General features: G+C 45.9%; 1 protein-coding gene and 2 long non-coding RNA genes across 33 annotated transcripts in view; 1 reads left to right on the top strand and 2 right to left on the bottom strand.

The window, feature by feature from the left end:
- Positions 1–8,740: 8,740 nt before the first annotated feature.
- Positions 8,741–12,061, bottom strand: LOC103548582 (uncharacterized). The gene is made up of 3 exons (XR_011522961.1): positions 11,907–12,061; positions 9,865–9,970; positions 8,741–9,145 (listed from the first exon to the last, which is right to left on the bottom strand). It is a non-coding gene; the product is annotated as an uncharacterized lncRNA (long non-coding RNA).
- Positions 12,062–12,396: 335 nt separating this feature from the next.
- Positions 12,397–23,110, bottom strand: LOC139073862 (uncharacterized). Its single transcript, XR_011522960.1, has 3 exons — positions 22,642–23,110; positions 21,818–21,912; positions 12,397–14,721 (listed from the first exon to the last, which is right to left on the bottom strand). It is a non-coding gene; the product is annotated as an uncharacterized lncRNA (long non-coding RNA).
- The window catches only part of HELZ (helicase with zinc finger), a 177,060-nt gene continuing 175,803 nt past the window's right edge, over positions 22,561–23,817 (top strand). For 4 of the 31 annotated variants that reach the window (XM_070560228.1, XM_070560216.1, XM_070560222.1 and 1 more), the window contains exon 1: positions 22,626–22,702. The gene's annotated coding sequence lies outside the window, so the exon portion shown is untranslated. Of the gene's footprint in view, positions 22,703–23,817 lie in introns of all 31 variants that reach the window. The other 27 variants (XM_070560238.1, XM_070560232.1, XM_070560220.1 and 24 more) reach the window with 10 other exon arrangements.

Raw genomic sequence — 23,817 nt, 5'->3', positions numbered from 1 at the left:
CTTTTTGGCTACATATCTTTCAAAAATAATAGTGGCTTAAAGGTGATGGAAGTTTAGTTTCTCTCTCAAGTAACAAAACTTGGCAGCCAGTCCAGAGCTGGTAGGGAGGCCCTCATTGACAGAGACCCAAGACGTCTCCTGTCCTACTGCTCTCAGGTGGATAGTGTGTAGCCTCACGATCTAAGAGGGCCACTCAGGCTCCAGAGAGCAGATCCACCTTCCAGTCAGTAGGAACCAGGATGGAGCAAAGAAGGGTGACCCCATGCTCCCTTTTAAGGACATTTTCTTGACCTTGTACATAGCAGCTTTGGTTACATCTCTAGGTTCCAGGGCAACTCCTAGCTTCAAGAGAGGCTGTGAATTGTGGTCTGGGCAGCCATGTTCCATCCAAAAACCAAGGAGGGAGAGAATGGATATTGGGGTGTGTAAAAAGCCCACATTCCAAAGCAAGACAAAAGTAATCCATAAGGACTATCTTGCATCTATGACGCAAGTGACAGTATTGGGGCTTCCTGGTGGCATAAAGGATATTAGATTTGGGGGTGGGTGGCCGAGGAGACAGGAGATGTTTGGAAAGAGGAGAAGAAAATGGGAACAACCCCAAGGATGCTCTGGAAAGCTGGATGAAATACAGCTAAGACCTCTGGTTAAGAGCTGTGGTGTATGTGAGTAAGACTCCAGCTGCAGAGGGAGGAAGAAAAGACAAGGAAAACAGGAAAAGGAAGAAAGGATCGGAGTGGCCAAGCAAGGCAGAGGTCAGGAATCACAGGAGTGTGAAGGTCAGCTGTTCTAGCCTGCTCGAGGCTGACTCTTTGGTCCCTGGGGCTGTGGCCTCTTATCTGTAAGGAGAATTCTGGGAAGGAGAGCTTTGCTTGGTGTAAGGAACCATCATCCACTTCCAGTCGTCATTTGTAGTGTCAGAGACTCTCCTGGCTTCAAATAAAGCTTTTATATAACTAAATCAGGTGAGCAACAGGGTACAAGGGCCAGAAGAAAAAATTAGGCTACACTGAAAAGAAACCCAGGGGGCCGGTCTGGTGGCACACAGGTTAAGTTCACACATTCTGCTTCTCAGTGGCCTGGGGTTCGCCGGTTCACATCCTGGGTGTGGACATGGCACCACTTGGCAAAAAGCCATGCTGTGGCAGGTGTCCCACATATAAAGTAGAGGAAGATGGGCACAGATGCTGGCTCAGGGCCAGTCTTCCTCAGCAAAAAGAGGAGGACTGGCAGTAGTTAGCTCAGGGCTAATCTTCCTCAAAAAAAAAAAAAAAAAGGAAAGAAAGAAAAAAAAAAGAAACCCAACTGTGTGCAAGTAGGAATTTCAGAAACTACTGATACATCAACCCAGGGCTTTGCTGCCGTCTTCTGGGACAGCCCGGCAGACTATTATTGGAGGGCTCATTGTTGTGGCTCTGAGGAGGGCTGCTGACTACTGTGAAAGCTGGTCATAAGACTTGAGTCAATAGATTTTTTTTAGTCCCTTTAAAAAAAATTGCCTTACACTCAATAAACACTTGGCTCTTTTCTCATGAGGAGACTCGTAATGGACATTTACCAAGGCAAGCCAATGGGACAAAACGACGTGTTTAGGTAAATTATACACCTGAAGTTTCTGAGGGAATGGGCAAATTTGTTCACAAAGCACTTCATTTATAGTAAAACGTTTACTTTATAGCATCCTAGAGCTGGAAGGGACCCTTCTCTCTGGGTATAAATATTTCTACAGAAACTGCAGAGACGGGAGTTCACTCTGTTTATAGAAGTCTGCCCCACCCCACTCATGAGAATTTCACGATTGTACACACTTCCGCGTGCCAATAATTTCAAAATCTGAATCTGGTGAATTTCTGCAAGTTTTGCAAAACAGTTTGTAAATCTGGATGTGAATCCCTTTAAAGAGTTTAGGCCGTGGTCGAGGGCCAGTAGCTGCTCCCTGAGTCCCCACACTGTTCTTTAGAAAGACGGGGGGAAACCAATATCCTAATCCAAGCGGGGACAATGCAGTGGGAAAGTGCTGGTGTCTCTGAGTCTAGACCCGAGCACTGGGACCAAAGAAACTGCTTGCCTATTAAAATCACACTGGAGGCAATATGTCCTTGTTTTGCAACATACGAGAGGGAAGGTTGCCAAGTGCTTGGTTTGAATGTGGAATCACACACACACACACACACACACACACACACACACACACACAATCCCTGTGCTTTGTCTCTCTCTTCACAGTGGATTAACTCTATAGCATCAGAAATGGAACAAGAGATTTACCCAAGTCATCCGAATGGGGAGCTTTCTTTCTTCAGCATCTGGGGAGTCCTCTTCTATATGTGACTGGCCTGTAGGTAGGAAGTGTGAGGAACCTTCCGGAACCTTTCTGCTGAAGAGTTACCTGCTGGGGAGAAGGATTAAAATTAAACTGAACAGAAAATGCCTAAAGGTTGTTTTTTTTCCCTTCAAGTGAAATTTGACTTGTAATTAAAACACACTTTGTTTTTTTGAAAGAAGGATCTTAGGAGTCTGTTTTTTTCTAGCTGGTTCTTAGCCAAAACCCCTCAAAACTACTTTTTTTTTTTTTTTGGTGATATTAGGAGAGTGGAATCCTTAATCATTGAATCGAAGGAACTTTAAAGACCACGTAGTTCAACACCCCAATTTGATGGGCAGGAGGGCCCAGGGAAATGAAGTAATAGCTCAAGGTCTCATGGCAAACCCAGGCCTGGCTCACCCATCTCCAAGTCCGCGCTGTTCGCTGGACAGCCTGAGGCTTCTAAGAACCAGGCTTACCTTACCATCCAGGATTCATCACTGAACGGTATACTTCCTACTGTCTCTGCTGAATGAAAAACCTCACTCTGAACCTTCAACTACCTAGAAATACTGGAGTTGGGCTCCTGGGCCTTAAATGCCATTTCCAGCTGCAATAGGATCTAGGATGAAAATGTCCTCAGACACGTTATCTTCTTTGAGTGCCATTTCCCTGTGGAAGAAATCTTGGTTCTATTGCAAATGCCTAAAATAGGCTACCAGGGAGTTTCTGGTTTGTTTTGGTTGTTGTTGTTGTTTTTTGAGGAAGATTAGCTCTGAGCTAACATCTGCTGCCAATCCTCCTCTTTTTTGCTGAGGAAGATTGGCCCTGAGCTAACATCCGTGCCCATCTTACTCTATTTTATATGTGGGATGCCTGCCACAGCATGGCTTGCTTGCCAAGCAGTGCCATGTCCACACCCGGGATCTGAACCAGTGAACCCTGGGCCGCTGAAGCAGAGAGCATGAACTCAACCATGCGCCACTGGGCTGGCCCCTTCTGGTTTGTTTTCTTTGCTCATTTGATATTAGTTACAAACTGGAAAACGGGAGATGAAAGGCAGGAAGGAAATAAATGGGTATTTTTAAATTCGCTACTTTAAAACCAAAATGTTTAAAAGTAGTACGAGCTAACTTTGTTTTAGACTTACTCTATCCAAGCCACGTCTGGAGAAGCCTGTAATTCTCACACCAGTGGAGAGGCTATTTGATTATTCTCCTCTTACAGGTGGGAAACTACCGCAGAGAGAGGCAAAGGACTTGCCCAGGGTCATTCGGTTGTAGGAAATAGCTCGCTGCAGAGTTTCTGCTTCTATTCTCAGATGATGTGACTCCAGGCACAACATATGTTATTCTTCTCCAGACCTGTCCTTAGACGTATGGATTCTGCCTTCCTATTGGCTTCTTCCTCTTCGACGCTTCTGTGGCCTTTATTTCCTTCCTGCTCTGCTGATTCAGGACCCCAGGAAGCTTAGCTTCCTGTCACAGACAGTTTGAGGACCGCCTGCAGAAATACAGACTCAGCAAAGCGGTGCTCACCACAGGAGAGCCTGCAAAAGGTCAGAGAAGCAGAGGCAAAGGCGGAGCCACGGAGGTGCCTGCGAGCTCTCACACGCACTGAACAATCTGACCGGAGAGAGAAGAAAAAGCAGTGGATATGGGAAAGAACTGAAAAGCAAAAACAACATGGATGAACCCGGAGGACGTGATGCGAAGTGAAATAAGCCAGACACAGAAAGACAAATACTGTATGATCTCACTTATATGTAGAATCTGAAAAAAGTCAACTCCTAGAACCAGAGAGTGGAATGGTGGGTGCCAGGGCTGGAGGGCGGAGCAAATGGGGAGATGTTGGTCAAAGGGTAGGAGCCGTCAGTTATGAGATGACTAAGCTCTGGAGAGCTCAGGTACAGCATGGGGACTATAGTTAACCATACTGTATTGTAGACTGGAAATTTGCTAAGAGAGCAGATCTTAAGTCTTCTCACCAGCCCTCACCGCCCGAGAAAGGTAACTATGTAAGGTGATGGATGTATTAATTAACTTGATTGTGGTGATCATTGCACAATGTATATGTATATTAAATCACCACATCGTACACCTTAAAAAAAATCACTTTGTACAACCTGAAAAAAAAAAAGCAAGAAACAGCAACTAGAGAGGTTTGGGGACACCAGAAATTCTTTAAAGGTCTATTTATTGCCTTTTAGAAAGAAATGTCTTAGCCTTTATTAGGAAGGAGAAAAATATAGTCTTTTGTTTATTTGTTAAATATGTCATTTGACTTTTAAAATTTTATTTATTTATTTTTAAATCGGGATGAAATTCACATAACATAAAATTAATCATTTTAAAGTGCACAATTCAGTGGTATTTAGGACACATTTGAGACGTTGTGTAACCACTACCTCTAGTCCCAAAACATTTTCATCACTCCAAAAGAAAACCCCACACCCGTGAAACAGTTGGTCCCCTTTCTTTCCTGCACCCAGCCCCTGGCAACAGTAGAAACTTTTAAAATGCTGCTGATTGAATTGGGGGAAAGTCCTGTCATTCCTTTAGCCCTCATAGGCACTGGGAAGCGTGGGTGACAGGATCACACAGTAGTGTAAAGACTACTTCTCCCTTGCTGCCTTCCCTGGGGCTGGAAGGGAGAGCACTCACGGCCAGGGGTGGCCTTGTTGCAAAGATGCTGCTTCCTCAGGCCAGACTGAAATCCTCTGCCCACTCACACGGTCTCTTGCCACAATCCACACCTCTTGTCCCCAGATTATTTCCCCAACACCAAACAGTCTGGCCAGGGACCAGTCAATAAGAGTTAGGACCCTCCACAGAGTATCACTGAGGCTTAAATAAATGAAGATAACACACACACACAAAAAAAGCCAGAAAATCAAACATATAACATATAGGGTTTGCAAACATTCAGCCTAATATTCAGCCTAATATTTTACAACCTTCTTTTCTGTTTTCTTTTAACCTTTTTAACTGTGAAATAGAACATACTTACAGAAAAGCATATGAAACAGAGCTATACAGCTCACTGTTTTATCACAAAGCAAAGAGCCATGTTACAAAACATTAGGTCAAGCAACTCAGAACCCCCACCCACACCTCCTACCTCCCTTTGGAGGTGACCACAATCCTGAATTTTATGTCAATCACCTTCTTCCTAAGCGTGTATCCTTCAACGCTATCGTTTCATTTTGCTTGCACTTTGCACTTTGTGTAAATGGACTTACACGGTATGGACTCTTTCGTAATTGGCATTTTTGTTTGTCCGTTTTGTTTTGTTTTTTGTTTTATTTGTGTTTTCCTTTTTCTCCCCCAAGCCCCCCGGTACATAGTTGTGTATTTTCAGTTGTGTGTCCTTCTAGTTGCGGCACGTGGGACGCCGCCTCAGCATGGCTGCATGGCCTGATGAGCTGTGTCATGTCTGCGTCCAGGATTCCAACTGGCGAAACCCTGGGCCGCCGAAGCGGAGAGTGTGAACTTAACTACTCGGCCAAGGGCTGGCCCCTGTTTTTTTTTTTGAGAAAGATTAGCCCTGAGCTAACATCCGCTGCCAATCCTCCTCTTTTTGCTGAGGCAGACTGGCCCTGAGCTAACATTGGTGCCCATCTTCTTCTACTTTATACGTGGGATGCCTACCACAGCATGGCGTGCCAAGCCGTACCATGTCCCCACCCGGGATCTGAACCAGCAAACTCCGGGCCACCAAATTGGAATGTATGCACTTAACCGGTGCCACCGGCTGGCCCCTGTAATTGGCATGTTTGGTTGGGCCTAGTTTGTGAGATTCATTCATGTTGTAGTTCATTCTTTCTCATTGTTATGTAGTATGCCATTGTACGAATATAGCCGTTGATTTACTTATTTTTTTTTATGGGCACATTCTTACATATTTTATTTTTTCTAGCTTTATTGAGGTATAACTGACAAATAAAATCGTATATATTTAAGTTGTCCAACATGATGATTTGATTATCTACATATTGTACTGCTAATGGTCTATGGCTAACAGGTTTTACCCAACTTTTGGGTATTACAAATAATGCTGCTGGGGGCTGGCCTGGTGGTGCAGTGGTTAAGTTCACACATTCCACTTCAGCGTCCTGGGGTTTACTGGTTCGGACCCCAGGTGAGGACCTATGCACCGCTTGTCAAGCCATGCTGTGGCAGGCACTCCACATAGAGAGGAAGATGGACACGGATGTTCGCTCAGGGCCAGCCTTCCTCAGCAAAAAAAAAAGAGGAAGATTGGCAGCAGATGTTAGCTCAGGGCTAGTCTTCCTCAGGAAAAAAAAATAATAATGCGGCTATGGACATCTTGTACATGTCTTTTGATGTATAGTTCACATATTTCTGTTGGACATATTCCTAAAGTGAGATTGCTGGGTTATAGAGTATGTTCAACTTTAGCAGATACCACCAAACAGTTTTTCAAAATGGTTTTTCAAAACTAGTTTAAACTCCCACCCAAATTGACTTGAGAGATTCCATTGTTCCACATTCTCACCAGCAGTCTGCCTTGTTGATCTTTTGGAGTATAGCCGTTCTGCTGGGTGTGTGGTGATATCTCATTATGATTTTAATTTGTATATCCCTGATTATTAGTGAGGCTGAACACTTTAAAACTTGTTTGTTGGTTTTTTGGATATCCTTTCCAGTGAATCGCCTGTTGAAGTCTTTTACCTTCTTTTCTTTTGGGTTGTTTGTTTTTTTCTTTTCTTTTTACTTCTTCTTCTCCCCAAAGCCCCCCAGTACCTAGTTGTATATTCTAGTTACGAGTGCCTCTGGTTGTGCCATGTGGGACGCCACCTCAGCATGGTTTGATTAGCAGTGCTAGGTCCATGCCCAGGATCTGAACAGGCAAAACCCTGGGCTGCTGAAGCAGAGCATGTGAACTTCACCACTCGGCCATGGGGCCAGCCCTGTTTGTTTTTTTTCTTATTGATCTGTAGGAGTTGTTTATTTATTCTGGCTATGAACCATTTGTAATACGTGTTGCAAATATCCCTTCCCACTTGTGACTTGTCTTTGCACTCTTTTAATGATATCTTTAAATGTACAGAAATTCTTAATGCAATTAAATTTATTAATTTTTTTTCTTTTTGGTTAGTGTTTTTTGTGTCCTGTTTAAGAAGTCTTTCCTATCCTCAGGTTGTAAAGATAGTCTTCAATATTATCTTCTAGTTCAGAACTGTCCATTATGGTAGCCGTTTATGGTTATTTAAATGAAAATTAATTGAAATGGAATAAAACAAAAAAAATTCAGTTGCTTGTACTGAACAGCACAGATCATAGAATATTTCCATTTTATCTTGGTCTATATTATTCTAGAAGCTTTCTTGTTTTGTCTTTCACAGTTAGATCTCCGATTCACCTGGAGTTAATTTTTTTAGGGGGTGGGGTGGGGGTCAGCTTTCATTTCTTTTGCATGGATATCCAACTGTCGTAGCACCATGGAATGAAAAACCTGTCTTTCCTTCTCTGGTCTGCAGTTTCACCTTTGATGTAAATCCAGCATTCAAACAGGAAGTGTTTGTCTCTGTGCTCTCAACTCTCTTCTTTCTATATATTTGCACCCAAACCACATTGTCTTAATTTCTGTAGCTTTTTAATAAGTTTCGATATCTGGTAGAGCAAGTCCTGTTACTTAGTGTTTCTTTCAAAGTGTCATGATCAGGGGCTGGCCCAAGGCATAGTGGTTAAGTTCACCAGCTCTGCTTTGGCAGCCCCAGGCTTCACCAGTTCAGATTCTTGGCACGGACCTAGCAACTCTCATCAAGCCATGCTGTGGAGGCATCCCACATAGAAGAACTAGAATGACTTACAATTAGGATACACAACTATGTACTGGGGCTTTGGGGAGAAAAAAACCCCAGGAAGATTGGCAACAGATGTTAGCTCAGGGCCAATCTGCTTTACCAAAAAGCATACCTTAAAAGAAAAAAAGAAAAGTGTCATGATCATGCTTGGCCATCTACATTTCCTAATAAATTTTTTTTTTTTTGAGGAAGATTAGCCCTGAGCTAACATCTGCCACCAATCCTCCTCTTTTTGCTGAGGAAGACTGGCCCTGAGCTCACATCCATGCCCATATTCCTCTGATTTATATGTGGGATGCCTACCACAGCATGGCTTGCCAAGCAGTGCCATGTCCACACCTGGGATCTGAACTGGCGAACCCTGGGCCACCAAAGCGGAACGTGCGCACTTAACCGCTGAGCCACTGGACCAGCCCCCCTAATAAATTTTAGAATTGGTTTATCACCAATTGTTGCATAAGAATCAATATTTAGAGATTTTGATATGGTTATATTTAATCTATAGACCATTTAGGGGTGAACCTACTTCTTGATACTTTTGAGTCTTTAAAGCCTTCTACATTGTATTTGAGTCAGGGTGTTCAGAAACAGATGCTGAGATGGAATTTGGAGCACGAGTGTTTATGAGAAGAAGGGGAAAGAAGCAAAACTGGACAATGGAAAAAATCAAAATCAGACCTGACAAAGCTTTGGCCCCCCTGGTGGGGAGCTTTGGAGCAATTATTGCTGTGGCAGCATCTTGTATTGGGTTGAAATGTCCACGCTGAGCCATGGAAGGGCAGGAAGGGTGACCCCAGGCAGAGAAGCTCTCAGCAAGTGAGGCAGGCCCTGAAGAGCTGCCAGCTGGAGGCTGTGCACTCCTCGTAGCTAGGCAGCATGTCTTTTCATGAAGGAAGATCTGGGTGTATCTGGTATTTCCAGGTCTACACAGTTCATTCCTTGCACCACTGGGATCCACTTCTCTATATGCATTCCAGGAGCAGCTCCCAGATTCCAGTGGGCTTCTCTTCCTGAAGGGAAACTTAAAAGACAGAGGTTAGTGGGATGGACTACAGCTTCCTTCACTACAGTTGGTCTTGGGGCCAATGGTCTTGGTCGATATCCTTTACTAATTCTAGATTGCCCCACCCTCAGCTTTACGTCTGCTGGCCTCCATGGCTGACTTAGTGGAAAAACTCAGATCCTCTTCCAAGGGGCACAAGTCCCTGGTCATCATCATACCCTTCTCAAGCTGGGTTGCTGTTCCTGTCCATTTATAGTTACATTTGGACAAAGGAGTACCAAGAGATGCCCATGAGGACCACCTGGGTTCTATGATATTCCTCCTTGCTCCCATTTTGTAACATCATCCCTACCTGTTTGTAATGATCAGGGTCAATTACCCTGCCGAGATGGTGACTTTTCTCTCCTCCTGGCCCTGGACATGAGGAACCCGAAGTATACAGGTAGCAGCCATAGTTTATAATTCAGTGGGACTCTTACTGTGTCCTCTGGCAGAAGTGTAACCTCTTTGGGGACCAGGACCACTAACAATTCCATATGGCATCTTTCCCCACCATTAACACCTCCAACAACATAAGTACGAGATGCAACACTTTATCTTTTCCTCTGGAGGGATGTCCTGGTATGCCCCTGACCACTGTCCCCTAAACATTTTATGAATGTGGTAGGCCCCTGAATCTTCTCAAGGTTTATCTCCAATCCTCTAAAGTGCATGTGTCGTACCAACCTTCCAGCCACCTTTCAGTCATCCAGCCTGATCAACACGATGTTTTCAATGTAATGGGTCAATGTGATGTTTTGCTGGATGTCAGGATGGTCAAGATCTCTTTGGACTATAATATGATAGAGAGTGGGAATGTTAAGCTAGCCCAGGGCAAAACTATAAATGTATATTTCTGTCCATTTCACATGAATGTGAACTGTTTTTGATCTTTACTGAATGGGATAGAAAAGATCACATTTGGCAAATCAATGACCCCATACCATGCACTGGAGTCTATTTTCATCTGATTTAGCAAAGATACCATACCTGGCATGGTGGTTGCAGCTAGGGCTACTACTTGGCTCTGGTGAATCTGTGATAGTCTACATTTATCCTCAAGGATCTTTTCAGTTTTTGCAGGGGCCAGAGTGGGGACCATCGCATTTGTATTCCTTAGATCCTTATGGGTCACACAAATTTCTCCCATCCTCTTTGGATATGATATTGCTTTTGAGTTACAAATGTGGCCAGGGAAGGGAGATAGTTCAGAGACTTCCACTTGACATTCTCTGTTATGATAGCTCTTATCCCATAGACCAAGGCCCAACCGTGGGGAATGTGCCAATATCAACTATGTCAATCTCGATTGCACATTCAGGGCCCAGGGAAACGACCACTGAGGGGTTTGTGGACACAGTGGGCCCCTGTAAGCTGGACAATGTCTAGGATTCCATTCATTATCTGGTCCCTATTTACTGTAACTCTAACTGGGGGCTCATGATGATGCCTTAGATCTCTGGGTATCAATGTCAACTCAGACCTGTGTCCACTAGTCCTCTAAATGCCTGGGTACTTCTCTTTCCCCTGTGCACAGTTACCCAAGTAGATGGCCATAGGTCTCTTTGGGGAGGGCTGGGCTGGGGGGAATTACTACCAAGTCCACTTGCATGGTGTTACAATATCCTTCCTAGTGACATGGCCACCTCTTTAGTCAGTGACTTAACTCCAGAAACAGAGCAAGAAAATATCACTTTTTGTTGTGATGACCATCCTCCGCCTCCCAGCCAACCATCCTTGATTTCCTCTGCTCATATAAGCTGAGTGATACCCTTGTTGGCTGCCTATCCATTTTGTCCCTGGGGATGCCTGACTCTAGTAACCATCACCCTAATTCTTTGGGCATTAAGCTCCCTTGGCTGCCATTCTGACCCCGACTGTAATTATGGTACTTGGGACCACCCCCCTCCCCCCCGTTCCTGGTGATTAAGCACTACCACCTGGCTTCTTTTGTTTCAGGATCCTATCATCCCGATTGCTATTGACCAGCCAAGTTCTGTAACAGCCTGCCCTGCTGTCAGCCCTGGCCTACCTAGCAGAGTCACCACTGAACTTCTTGGTGGAGCTGGTGCCCCTGAAACCAGCACATTCTTTATGGCCTGGTAAACAGTGTGTCTTTTGGGCCTTTCTGTGGAACATAACCAATATCTGGTGGGTCTTCTGGCCGTTCAGTGTTCCCACGATACCCTGAGCCTGTTAATTTACTTCCCCACCTTCTATCATGGCAATTCTGGAATTTCAACTTTGCTTAGCACAGACCATCCCATTTTCCACAGTTCTGGTGAGTTTGCACCTGGGATCCTTACCAGGCTATATCTCAGGAGAGCACTCCCAAGTCAACAGACTCTTCTTACCCAATTTTATATTCTGGCTCCCTGGATCAAGCACCATTAGAATCTAGTCCCTGGTTGCTGCAGGTGCATCCTGGCTAGGCCTCGCAGCTCTTTTGTGGGGTATAGTCCCTTAGCATGTACCTGGCAGGTGTATGCTGTGACTTAACCCAGTTATAGGCATAGTGGCTGAGGAGACGGAATTGTGAGAAGAACCTATACTCTTCTCAGGGAGAGGCTTCTGGATGGTGGTCTAGCAAGTGGAAGTGCTAACTCTTACTGGGGGGTATGGGGATTCTGCAAGCTCAGGAGGTTCACAGGATTCTGGGGAGTCAGAATCTCCAGTCATTGCCCATATGTCTCTATCCCATCCAGGGCCCTGCCCTTGGCAGAACCGACCTGCCTTTGCTGGGTGTTTCATCTTCTTCAGCTTGGTGCTTAGTTTTCTCTGCCTTGCCACTGGAGGAGATGAGAGCTTCATTAGATGCAGTGCAGGAGGGCTCTGGTTTTCACACCTGGCTTTCAATTGCCTAATACCTTCAGCTGTTTATCATCTTTCTGTAGAGCATTAATGATGCTTATCAATGGCCATCAAATTCCATTATCACTATAGCAACCATTTCCCCCAAAAGTCTCAAGTGCCTGGTAGACTACATCTGCTAGTGCTTTTATTTTGACCTGGACACCCTCCTCATGTACCAACAATGAGTGTGAACAAGTGAACCAACACCTTGTGCCAAGGGCTGGCTGAGACCCACCAACCTACCACCAGTGATGGGACATCCTCACCAGCTGATTCTAAACTCCATCTTATCACCTGCTTTCTCAGACCACTCCTGGTATCAGCTCTCATAGGTTAGGTTCTTCAGAAGCAGAGGCAGAGACAGAGTTTAAGTCGCAAGATGTTTATTAGGGATCCACATTTGTGGAAGGAAAGGGAGGCAGCAAGACTGGGCAGAGGGAGTACCAGCCCTACAAGCTTCGGTCAACGTGGCAGGGAGTTGCCCTCAGTCTCAAGGGTTTTGAAGTGTCCTGCATTGGGTCAGAATGGCCAGGCTTTTATGTCCCTGTATCCCTCAGTCACTGTATGTATGCTGTTCTGGGAGCCTCAGGCAAGGCAGATCACGGCTAAGGCAGATCCTGAAGGAGCTGGCTGTGTGCAGACCACGTCTGCATGGCTGAGCAGAAAGTTATTTCTTGAAGGGCTGCTAGCTGACATTTCTATGTCTGCCACACATGGTGTACTCCCATTTACTTAGATTTTCCTTTCTTTCTTTCAATAATGTTTAGTTTTGCATAGAGGTCTGGCACACATTTCATTAGATTAATTCCTATGTATTCAATATTTTGACACTGTTGTAAGGTATCGTCTTAAACTTTTTATATTCTACCTGAGTATTTGCTTTATATAGTAGATACTTTTTTTGTTGTTAATGTCATCAAGTCAATTCCGAATCCTAGGGATGTGTGTACAGCAGACCTGAACCCAGCCCCGTCTTGTGCACCATCCTCTCATCTTCTGGTGCTGTATCAGACAGTGTCCTCCTGCTGTTCACACGGGTTTCGTGGCCAGTTTTTTCGGAAGGGGTGGCCAGGTCCTTCTTCCTAGTCTGTCATAGTCTGGAAGCTCTGTTGAAACGTGTCCACCACGGGTGACCCTGCTGGTATTTGAAATACCGGTTGCATAGCTTTCCACATCACAGCAAATGTGGCCACAATATGACAAGCGACAGACAGGTGGTGTGGTTCTCTGACCAGGAAACGAACCCAGGCTGTGACAGTGAGTCCCAAATTTTAACCACTAGACCACTGGGGCTGGCTATAGTTTATACTAGTATGTAGAAATACATTTTAATATCAATACTAGCAACCTTACGAAACTCACTGATTAATTCTAACGATATACTTGTGGATTTTTCTACAAAATCAGGTCATCTTGTAAACAATGATAGTTCTTCCTTTTCAAACTTATATCTTTCACTTTTCTCTTGTACTATTTACTGCACTGGCTTGGTCCTCCATTATGACGTTGAATAGAAGTGGTCAAAGCAGACATCCAAAGGGAGAGCTTTTAATATTTCACTATTTGGTATGATGCTTGTAGGTTTTTGTCCATCTATACTATTTGGCATGTTTGTTGAAGGTTTTGTACACCCTTTACAAAGCTAAGAAAATCCTTTTCTATTCCTACTTTGCTGGCACATATATATTTTTTTTAAAAATCATAACTGATGCTGAATTTTATTCAATGCTTTTCCTAAAGTATCTATTAAAATGATCATGATTCCTCTTTTTTATTCCATTAATATGGCGAATTACACTGACTGATTTTTGAATGTTAAACCAAGTTAAAATTCCTAGAATAAGCCCACCATGGTCGTGATATATTATCTTCTTTATGTATTGCTGGATTCACTTTGCTAGTCGTTTGTTTATAAGCTTTATATCAAGGTTTATGAGTGAGATTAGTCTGTCATTTTCCTTTCTTGTAATGTCTTTTGTTAGGTTTTGGTATCAAGGTTATGTTGGCCTTGTAGAATGAGTCAGGGGTTATTTCCTTTTTCTATTTTCTGTAGGAGTTTGTCTAAGATTTGTGCTATTTCTTCCTTAAATATAACTTATTGGTGCAGCTCTCTAGCCTGGAGTTTTCTTTGTAGGAAGATTTTAAATTATAGGCTTAATTTTAAAAAGTAGATACAGGACTATTCAGGCGTTATGTTTCCTATTGTGCCAGTTTGGTAAATTGCATTCTCAAGGAATTTGTCTATTTCAACCAAATTTTCAGACTTCTTGGCGTTAAACTGTTCATAATATTGTCTCATTATCTTTCTAATGATCGAAAAATCTGTAGAAATGTTCCTTTTTTCATTTTTTGGCATTATTTGTGCTTTTAAAAATTAGTCTCACCAAGAGCTTATTAATTTTATTAGTCATTTCAAAGAATTAACTTTTGACTATGTTTCCTTTTATTTGCACTTCCTTTGTGCTTAATTAGTTGTTCTTTTTCTAATTTCCCATGAAGAATACTTTCTTTAGGGGCCGGCCTTGTGGCCGAGTGGTTAAGTTCATGCGCTCTGCTTCTATGGCCCAGGGTTTTGCCAGTTCAGATCCTGGGCGTGGACATGGCACCGCTCATCAGATCATGCTGAGGTGGCGTCCCGCATAGCACAATCAGAGGCACTCACAACTAGAATATACAACTATGTCCTGAGGGCTTGGAGAGAAGAAGAAAAAAAAATAGGCGACAGATGTTAGCACAGGTGCCAATCTTAAAAAAAAAAAAGAATACTTTGTTTATTCTTATTTCAGGCTTATTTTCTATTACATGTATCTAAAAATTTAACTTTCCATGTTAGCATGGCTTTAGCTACATCTTAATTTGGGATGTAGTATTTTCAAAAACTTTCAGCTTAAAATATTTTCTAATTCCCATTGTGACTTTTCAATCCATGAGTTATTTAGCAGTTTATATATTTTTCAAATATGTAGATATTTTCTGCTTACTTTTTTCTTATTTTCTAGCTTAATTACATCATTGTCTGAGAATGTGCTCTGTATGATTTAGATCATTTGAAATTTGTTGAGACTTGCTATATTGCCTAGCGTTTTCATAAACATTCCATGTACCCTTGAACAGAATTTGTGATCTGCAATTTTGGTACAGTGTTCTTTATATATTTCTATTAGGTAAAGTTTGCTTATCCAGTTGCTCAAATCCATTTCTTACTAGTTTTTCATCTGCTTGTTCCAACAGTTACTGATATAGATATCTCCCACTATAATTGTAGATTTGTTTCTATCTCCTTGCAATTCTGCCCACATTTCCGCTTTATATCTTTTGAGGCTATGTGTATTAGGCACAAACAAATTTAGAATTGCTCTATCTTCTTGGTGAATTAAGCACATTATCATTATGAAGTGTCCCTCTTTAGTTCTGGTAATGCTTTTTGCCATAAAGTCTACTTTCTTTTGGTTAGTTTTTGCATGGTTTGTCTTTTTTAATTTAAAAAATTGTGGTAAAATACACATAACATACAACTTACCACCTTAACCATTAAATTTTTTTTCTTCTTCTTGACACATAATATAAAATTTACCAGTTTAACCATTTTTAAGTGTACAGTTCAGCAGTGTTAGGTACATTCACATTGCTTTGCAATTGGTCTCCAGAACTTTTTGTCTTGCAAAATTGAAAACTCTACACTCATTTAACAATTCCCCAGACTCCCCTCCCCCAAGCCCCAACAACCATCCTTCTGCTTTCTGTCTATGAATCTGACTACTTTAGGCACCTCATAAATAGAATCATAGTCATTTGTTTTTCATGACTTGTTTATTTCACTTAGCATAATGTCCTCCAGGTTCATCCATGTTGTAGCATGTGTCAGCATTTCCTTCCTTTTTAAGGCTGAATAATATTCCATTGTATGTATATACCACTTTATTTATTTTTTTTTGCTGAGGAATATTCTCCCTGAGCAAACATCTGTGTCAATCTTCCTCTATTTTGTATGTGGGATGCGGCCACAGCATGGCTGCCAACAAGTGGTGTAGGTCGGCACCCGGAACCGAACCTGGGACACCTAAGCAGAGTGCGCTGAACTTAACCACTAGGCCACAGGGCTGGCCCCTGTACATACCACATTTTTCATTGATTCATCTGTTGATGTACACTTAGGTTGCTTCCACTTTTTTGCTATTGTGAATAATGATGCTTTGAACATGGGTGTACAAATATCTATTTGAGCTCTTGCTTTCAATTTTTTTTTGTATATACCCAGAAGTGGAATTGTTGGGTCATATGGTAATTGTTTAAGTTTTTGAGAAACTGCTATAGTGTTCCATAGTGGCTGCACCATTTTACATTGTCACTAACAATGCACAAGGATTCTAATTTCTCCACATCCTTGTCAACACTTGCTATTTTCTGTTTTCTTTCTTTCTTTTTTTTCTGAGGAAGATTCACCCTGAACTAACATCTGTGCCAACCTTCCTGTATTTTTTAGTATGTGGGCCACTAGCACAGCATGGCAGCTAACAGAGTGGTGTAGGTCTGCACCTGAGAACCTAACTCACGCCACTGAAGTAGAGTACATTGAACTTAACCACTCCGCCACTGGGGCTGGGTGCCCTGCCCCCTCCTTTGATAATAGCTACCCTAATGAGTGTGCGGTGATACTTACTCTTGACTCAAGTTGCTGTCAAAAGCAAAGGTCCTTAGGGCACAAGTACCCCAAATTTCAGAATCTCCTCCCTGTTCTGTCTATCCTTGGTAGTTTTCCACTTGTGTTAACCTTCCAGATGTGTTCAAGCAGATGTTCTGAAGAATATATTGTCTGTTTTGTTTTAGTTGTCCTCAGTGGGGAGATTAGTCTGAATTATCTTGTCTACCATCACTTCTTTTCTTTTTCTTTTTTTTTTTTTTGCTGGGAAAGATTCACCCTGAGCTAACACCTGTTGCCAATCTTCCTCTCTCTCTCTCTTTTTTTTCTTCCCCAAAACCCCAGTACATAGTTGTATATTCTGGTTGTAAGTCTTCCTAGTTCTTCTATGTGAGCTGTGGCCACAGCATGGCTACTGACAGATGAGTGGTGTGGTCCTGTGCCTTGGAACTGAACCTGGGCCACCAGAGCAGAATGTGCCAAACTTTAATCACTAGGCCACCAGGGCTGGCTCATCACTTCTTTTCTATATCTCAGGGAGAAGTGAAGCGGGTCTAAAAGGGGAGTTTAAGGGGGCCAGCCCTGTGGCTGGGTGGTTAAAGTGCTGTGCGTTCTGCTTCAGCAGCCTGGGCTCATGGGTTCAGATCCCAGGAGCAGGCCTACACAACTTGTGAGGCCGTGCTGTGGTGGAGACCCACATACAAAATAGAAGAAGATTGGCACAGATGTTAGCTCAGGGCTAATCGTCCTCAAGCAAAAAAAGAGCAAGATTGGCAACAGATATTAGGTCAGAGCTAATCTTCCTCAAAAAAATTAAAAATAAATAAATAAAAATTAAAAAAATAAAAGGAGTGTAAGATTCCCAGGATTTAATATGCCTTCATTTTTTTCACCCATGTTATCTCCCACTACTACATTTTAAGTGATTTAGAGTAGATATCCTGGCTAAGCACTCACAGGGGCTCAAATTAATAGTTAGTGAATTCTTGTTAGATTAAGTGGGAAGAAAATGAGAACAAAATCTATGAAAGAAAAAGGAGAGGGGAAAGTGAAGGAAAACTTGAGTGGAACAGAAATGGAGGAGGTGGAAAAGCAGAAGGGAGAAAAGAAGAAGAAAGAGGTGAAAATGGGGAAGAACAAAATTAAAGGAAATTCCCTTTAGTTTTACCAAAGCCTCCAGCCAACGATTCTCTAGAAATCCAGAGTTTCTACTTCTTTAACTAAAACAAAAAAATCGTTTTACATGGTCCTCTCCTTGCCAGCTATTCACTAATTTTCATGATTGGTCATGGAAAAGGGAATTCATTCATTCACTTACAAATATTTATTAAGTCCGTACTATGTGCTAAGCTCTGGCACTGAGGATTGACACATTAATGGACAAAACCTACATATGTCCCTGTCTTCAGTGAGCTTCCATTCTAGAGGGCTGTAACGACCAGGGTGTAGTAATAAGGGTGCTAGACGCTACAAGAAATAGATCACAAGTTCTCAGTGGATTAACATAACAAAGGTCTACTGTCTGCTCAACATAGAGTCCAATGCATGTAATTTTGGTCAGGCAGATTTCCACAGTCACACTTTTGCTCTAAGTCCATTTGTAAGAACTAGTCACATAGGCCCAGCTAGATGCAAGGGCATAGCTGGGAAATGTAGTTCTCAGCAACAATTAGAAGTCTTTGTTCATCAGCAAGCTGACTCTTCACATGGAAAGAGACAGACAAGAGAATGAATAACTAAACAAATTACTTATTATGTTAGAGGGTGATAAATGCTATGGGAAAAAAGAACAGAGAGAAATAGAGCGTGTGTGTGTCGAGGAATAATGAAATTTTAAGTAGAATGATGAGAAAGAGAGTCACTGGGGCGAGCAAAAGCTTGAAGGATGCGAAGGAGTGAGCCATGTGGATATGCTACTGCAGGAGAGAATACTCAAAAGGGAGGCCATTATGGCTGAAGCAGAGCAAGGGCACCAGAGGTGCGTGATGAGATCAGAGATGAGAGGAGGCAGACTGGGTGGAACTTTGGTTTCTCCCCTGAAGGAGATGAGTAGAAATCAGAGGGTTGAGTGCAGAGGAGAGATAGGATTTGATTTGCATTTTATCTAGACTAATGTGGCCGCTATGTTGAGAACAGGCTGGATGGGGGCAAAGGAGAGGAGATTACAGTGGATTGGACCAGCGTGGCAATGATGGAGGTGATGAGAAACAGTAAGATTCTGGATACATTTCGAAGGCAAAACAGGATTTGCAGATGGACTGAAGGTGGAGTTCGAGAGAATGACAGCAAGGATTGTGGCCTGAACAATTTTAAGGATTGAGCTGGCAGTAATGGAGGTGGGGAATACTGTGGTGAGCATATTTGTTGGGGGAGATCAAGAATTCAGTCCTGGGTGCCCACCCTGTGGCAGAGTGGTTAAGTTCGCAGACTCCCCTTCGGTGGCCCAGGGTTTCCCCAGTTCGGATCCTGGGTGTGGACCTAGCACTGCTCATCAAGCCGTGCTGAGGCAGCGTCCCACACAGCAGAGCCAGAAAGACCTACAACTATGTACTAGGGGGCTTTGGGGAGAAGAAACAAAACAAAGCAGATTGGCAACAGATGTTAGCTCAGGTGCCAATCTTTAAAAAAACAAAGGAATTCAGTTCCGGACATGCTGAGTTTGAGATGTCTATGAGAGATCTAAGTGGAGATGCCAGGAATCTGAAGCTCAGGAGAAAGCTGTGGGCTGAAGCCATAGGTTTGGAGTTCTTCCTCAGGGTAAGATGGTTACGTAAAGCCTTGAGACTGAAAGAAACCTGGCGGGGGGGCGGGGGGGGGGGTTGTAGATGAATAAGAGACCCAAGGACTGAGCCTTGGGACTGGAAAGAAGAGAGCATGGCCAGTGGGGGTTAAGCAGGAAAACACTAGGAAGGATGTGGTGGGAGTGAATGGGGAATTATTTAGGGCTGTGTGTTTATGAGATCAGAATCAGGATGGACCTCCATTAACCTTGGCGGAGGAGGCTGTTTTCCCCATGTCCCTTCTTAGCTGCCCACCTCTAGCTGTGCACAGTGGGAGTGGTCTAAAGAGAAGGGCAGCGCCTCAGCAGCTCATGCCATGCTTCACTCTCTTTCACCACCACCCCCTCTCTCAATAAAAGTTTGGTCATTCATTCAACAAATACATACACACATATCTTTATGTGCCAGGCCCTAATCTAGGCACTAAGTGAACAAGCCAGACAAGGCCTGTGTCCTTATGGGGCATACGCTCCAATGGGACTAGGGCAGATAATTAACACCCAACAAATAGACAAACAAGAACATTTCTAACCCAGGGTAAGAGAATAGTGACCTGTTTTGGTTAAGGGGATCTCAAAAGTCCTGTGCGAGGGGGTGACATTTGAGCTGAGACGTGAGTGCTGAAAAGAGGATCATGAGATCTGGCGGAACGAGGTTCTGGCTGGAAGGAAGCTCGGGTGCTACAGAGGAAAAATTCACTGTGGTTTATCACAGTGAGGGAGTAGGGGCAGGAGCCACCTCACACGGGATCTTGTAGGCCATGGTTAGGAATTTATTCCAAGAATGATGGCGGCGCCTTTGAGGGGGTTAAGCAAAGGAGTCACGTGACGCCATTTTGCAAACGTCACTGGGTTGGTCAGATGAAGAACTGACTGTAGGGGGCAGAGTGGAGGCAAGGAGAAGCATTAGGAGGCTATCTAGTTCAGGCAACAGGTGGTGTGGTGTCTTGGGCAAGGATGGACCAGGATGCTCCCCAGCGTGGAGGAATGGGTCAGATAGTCACATAAATTGAGTGCTTCTCAGGCCTAAAAATGGCAAAGAAAGGTACCTACTAAAGAAACGTTCGGGAGGCAGTCTTTGCCCTCAGCTTGTTTAAACAGTGTTTAATTATAGGAAACTCAGACCACACACCCAAAGGTGCTTTGTAAATATAAATATCCACTTAATAAGTGCATTGGAGTCTCTAAGTCCTGAGGGGAATTGGAAGAGGAGCAACTGGGGTACCCCGCAAAGAGGAGATTCTGGAGCCTTCTTTAGAAGGGAGAGGCACGCATTTTCCAGGGGCAGCCGCAGAAGGCCGCGAGCGTGCTGCGTCCCGCCCCCTAGCCCACGGCCCCGCGGGGCTGCCTGCGCCGGACCGTCTAAGAACCTGGCTCCAGGCTCCAATTTCCCAACTCTTTGGGAGCTCAGAAGCGAGTGACTCAGGGGAGGTCCCTCCCAGGCACACCGCGTTCTCGGCTGGCCGAGAGTGACTCATTACCTCGCTCCCTCCTCACGGCTGACCCCGGGCCAATCCCTTAATGAGTCTACACCTCACTCTCCGCATCAGGCCGGGACAATTGCCCGGTGGAGTTTTTAGCTCCCCTGGGGCAGGGCTCGTGTCAGCAACCGTCCAGGTTCCTCGAGAGAGGCTTCACGTCGGGTCTGGAGGAGCCCAAAACCGTTGGGGAGACACCAGGCCCTCCCCGTGCACCGAAGGGAGGGTTTAATGCCCGTGCATTCTTCGAATTTTAGAGCCACTGAACAGCATTTTGTACTGAATGCAGTTTCGCAAGCACTGATGTCCTGGAGGATTTTCCCTTGGACACATCCTTGTAAAAACTTGCTGGGGCGGGGGGGGGGGGGGGGGCGGAAGCATCCACAGCAGGCCTGCAAAGTCTGCAAAGCAGACAGCAGAGGTACTGGGAAGTGAGAGAGCGGGGGAACTCACCAAGGGACTCCTGGGGGCAAGGGGACCACTGCGCGAGGGCGCGGGCGAGTGCTCGGCTAGCTCCGCGCCACCGAACGCCGGCGGCGAAAGTCGGGGAGAGCTCGGCTCCCCTGCAAAGAGCCCGCCAGCCCGAGCGGCGGCCGATGGCTGCAGGGTCGCTCGCTCGGGTCCCCGGGTGGCGTCTCGGCGCCCCCTACTTCTAGCTGGGCGACTACCCCGTGACAGCCGGGCGACTCCGGACGTCCCCCCACAACCCCTGGCGGGAGTGGCGCCCGCCGTCTTCCCCTCGCCGCCCCGCTGGGACCCGGCAGGTAGACCAGGGCGGGTGCACTCCCCTTCCAGCCCCCGACCCTCCCGGGGACCCTCCCCCGAGCCCTGACGTGGGGACGCGGGAAGCACGTCCGGGCGGGAGCCCGAAGCACGCGCCCCCCAAGTTACCTGCCTCAGGAAGTCACAGTGCGCACGCAGCCGGGACTGGAAAGGGGAGGATTCGGCAGAGCCCAAAGCCACATTCCTAGGGGAGGGGTTCCCACCTAGAGGGTCGCAGATCACGTTACCGGCCGAGGGAGGAGACAACGGGAGGGCGAGTAAACACGGGTAAAAGTTGCATTTAGCTTATTACTTCCTCTCTACCCCCTCAAGCGCGCTTCGACGCTGGTTGGTTCGGGGACACAGTGTCACCCAGAGCCCAGAGCCCAACGGCCCCGCAGTGGTTTGTCAGGACCGAAGCAGGTCCGCGGATGCGGGAGTCAGAGCGCCGGCTGGTTTGCGGGGCCGCCGGACTCCTGGGCCCTGAGGGCGACCCCCGGCTGCCCGGGGGCGGGAAGCCGGCTGCAGGAGCCCGCCGCCGTGCACCAAGGATCTAGAGCAGTAACAGACGCATAAATGCGCATAAATAAATCAATGAGCAGCTTTTTGCCGCCAGCAGCAGGCAAACCTCGGGCTGATTAAATGCAGACGTGCGGTGTCTGCCAGGGCAGGAGGGCGGCGGGGCAAAGGGAACAGGCGTGGAGGCGAGAGATGGGGGGAAGGGAGGCCAGGGCAGGAGCAAGGGGAAAACCCAAAGCCACATTTAAAAAATGGGGGTGAGTTTTAAATGCCAGCAGCCCGCAGGAGGGGAGGGGGCCGGGCTGCGGGCGCCTGGGCCAGCCCGCCACCGGGTCAACTTTCAGGCGGGAGGTGCGGCCGGAGGGGCGGCGCCGGCGGCGGGAGGCGGGAGTCGGGGGCCAAGGGGGGGAGTCACTTTAAAGGCTCTTTCTTACCCATAATGCTTTGTGGGGACGTTGACAAGTGGATCCAAGATGGCGTAGAAAGTAATGACAGGTAAGTCCTGACTTCCCCCTTCTCCGCTGCTGGGACCGCTCCGCGACCTGCCGGAGCCCTCCAGGGAGGGGACTGGACTCCCCTCCGGTCCCCGGGGCCCCGGGAGAGGCGGCCTGGGGCGGGGTAGGAGCCCGGGCGGCCCGCGGCGGGGCCCGGGAAGCGGGGCTCTTCGAGGCGAGGCCCGGACGCTGGGGCTGTTTACAGCTTCTTCCCCTCCTCAGTCCCCTTCCCCTCCGCTGGGGGCCGCGGCGCCCTCGGCCCCGGGCGTGGAGGGGGCCTTGCGGACCCGAGCCGCGAGCCTGCGGGAGGTTCCTCCCGCCGCGGGTGCTCCGGGCGGGGGAGACGAGCCTCCTTGCACGCTCCCCTCCTCCGGGTCGCGGCTGGGGGTGGGGAGCGGGCGGGCCTCCCACGCCCGGCCCGATGGCCCCCTGGGCGCTCGGACTTCACCCGGGGGGCGGGGGCCGGAGGGTGGGCGTCGGGAAAAGTGGGTCAGGGTGCGCCCCCTCCCTCCCCCGCCTGGGGCTGTTGCCTCAGCTTCACTTTCTTTCCCCCTTTCTCCGCCCCCTCCTCGGAAATGCTCATTGGCCCATAAGCACATCAACAAAAATAAAAACAGACTCTCCTTTCCTGGAGATTCCTTTAAGACTCCTTTTCTGGGGCTAAGGGACTGTATTTTTATCTAGGGAACTTTGATTGCTCTCCCCCCAGATTATTTGAGCCTTCTGCACCCTCCCCTTTGCTGAGAATCCCTTAGGCAGGGCTGAAAGCCAGGGTTTTGGGATTCGTTTTGGTTTAGGATCCTCAGGTTTTGTTTGAAACTCAAAATAATTGTTCCTTCTCCCTCAATACTCAGACTTTTCAGGCAGGTCATTAATATAATTTGTATAACTCCAGAGACAGTGGATTTCTGGGCGGGGGGGGGAGGGGAGAAGTTGTCCTGCCTAGTTCTTAATTTTGCCCTCTCTTAAACTCATATTAATGAGATTTCTTCTCCTTCATTTCTTCCTTTCTTTTTTGAAACTAAGGTCAGTCACTGCTAAAGAGAGGACTTTTTTGTATTTTGTATTTTAAGAAGATTTTACAATCTATTCTTTTGTCACACAGAAAGGAAGTGT

This window comes from Equus przewalskii, chromosome 10 (genome assembly GCF_037783145.1).
Source record: "Equus przewalskii isolate Varuska chromosome 10, EquPr2, whole genome shotgun sequence".
NCBI lineage: Eukaryota > Metazoa > Chordata > Mammalia > Perissodactyla > Equidae > Equus > Equus przewalskii.
This window is presented reverse-complemented; position numbering and strand designations above follow the sequence as displayed.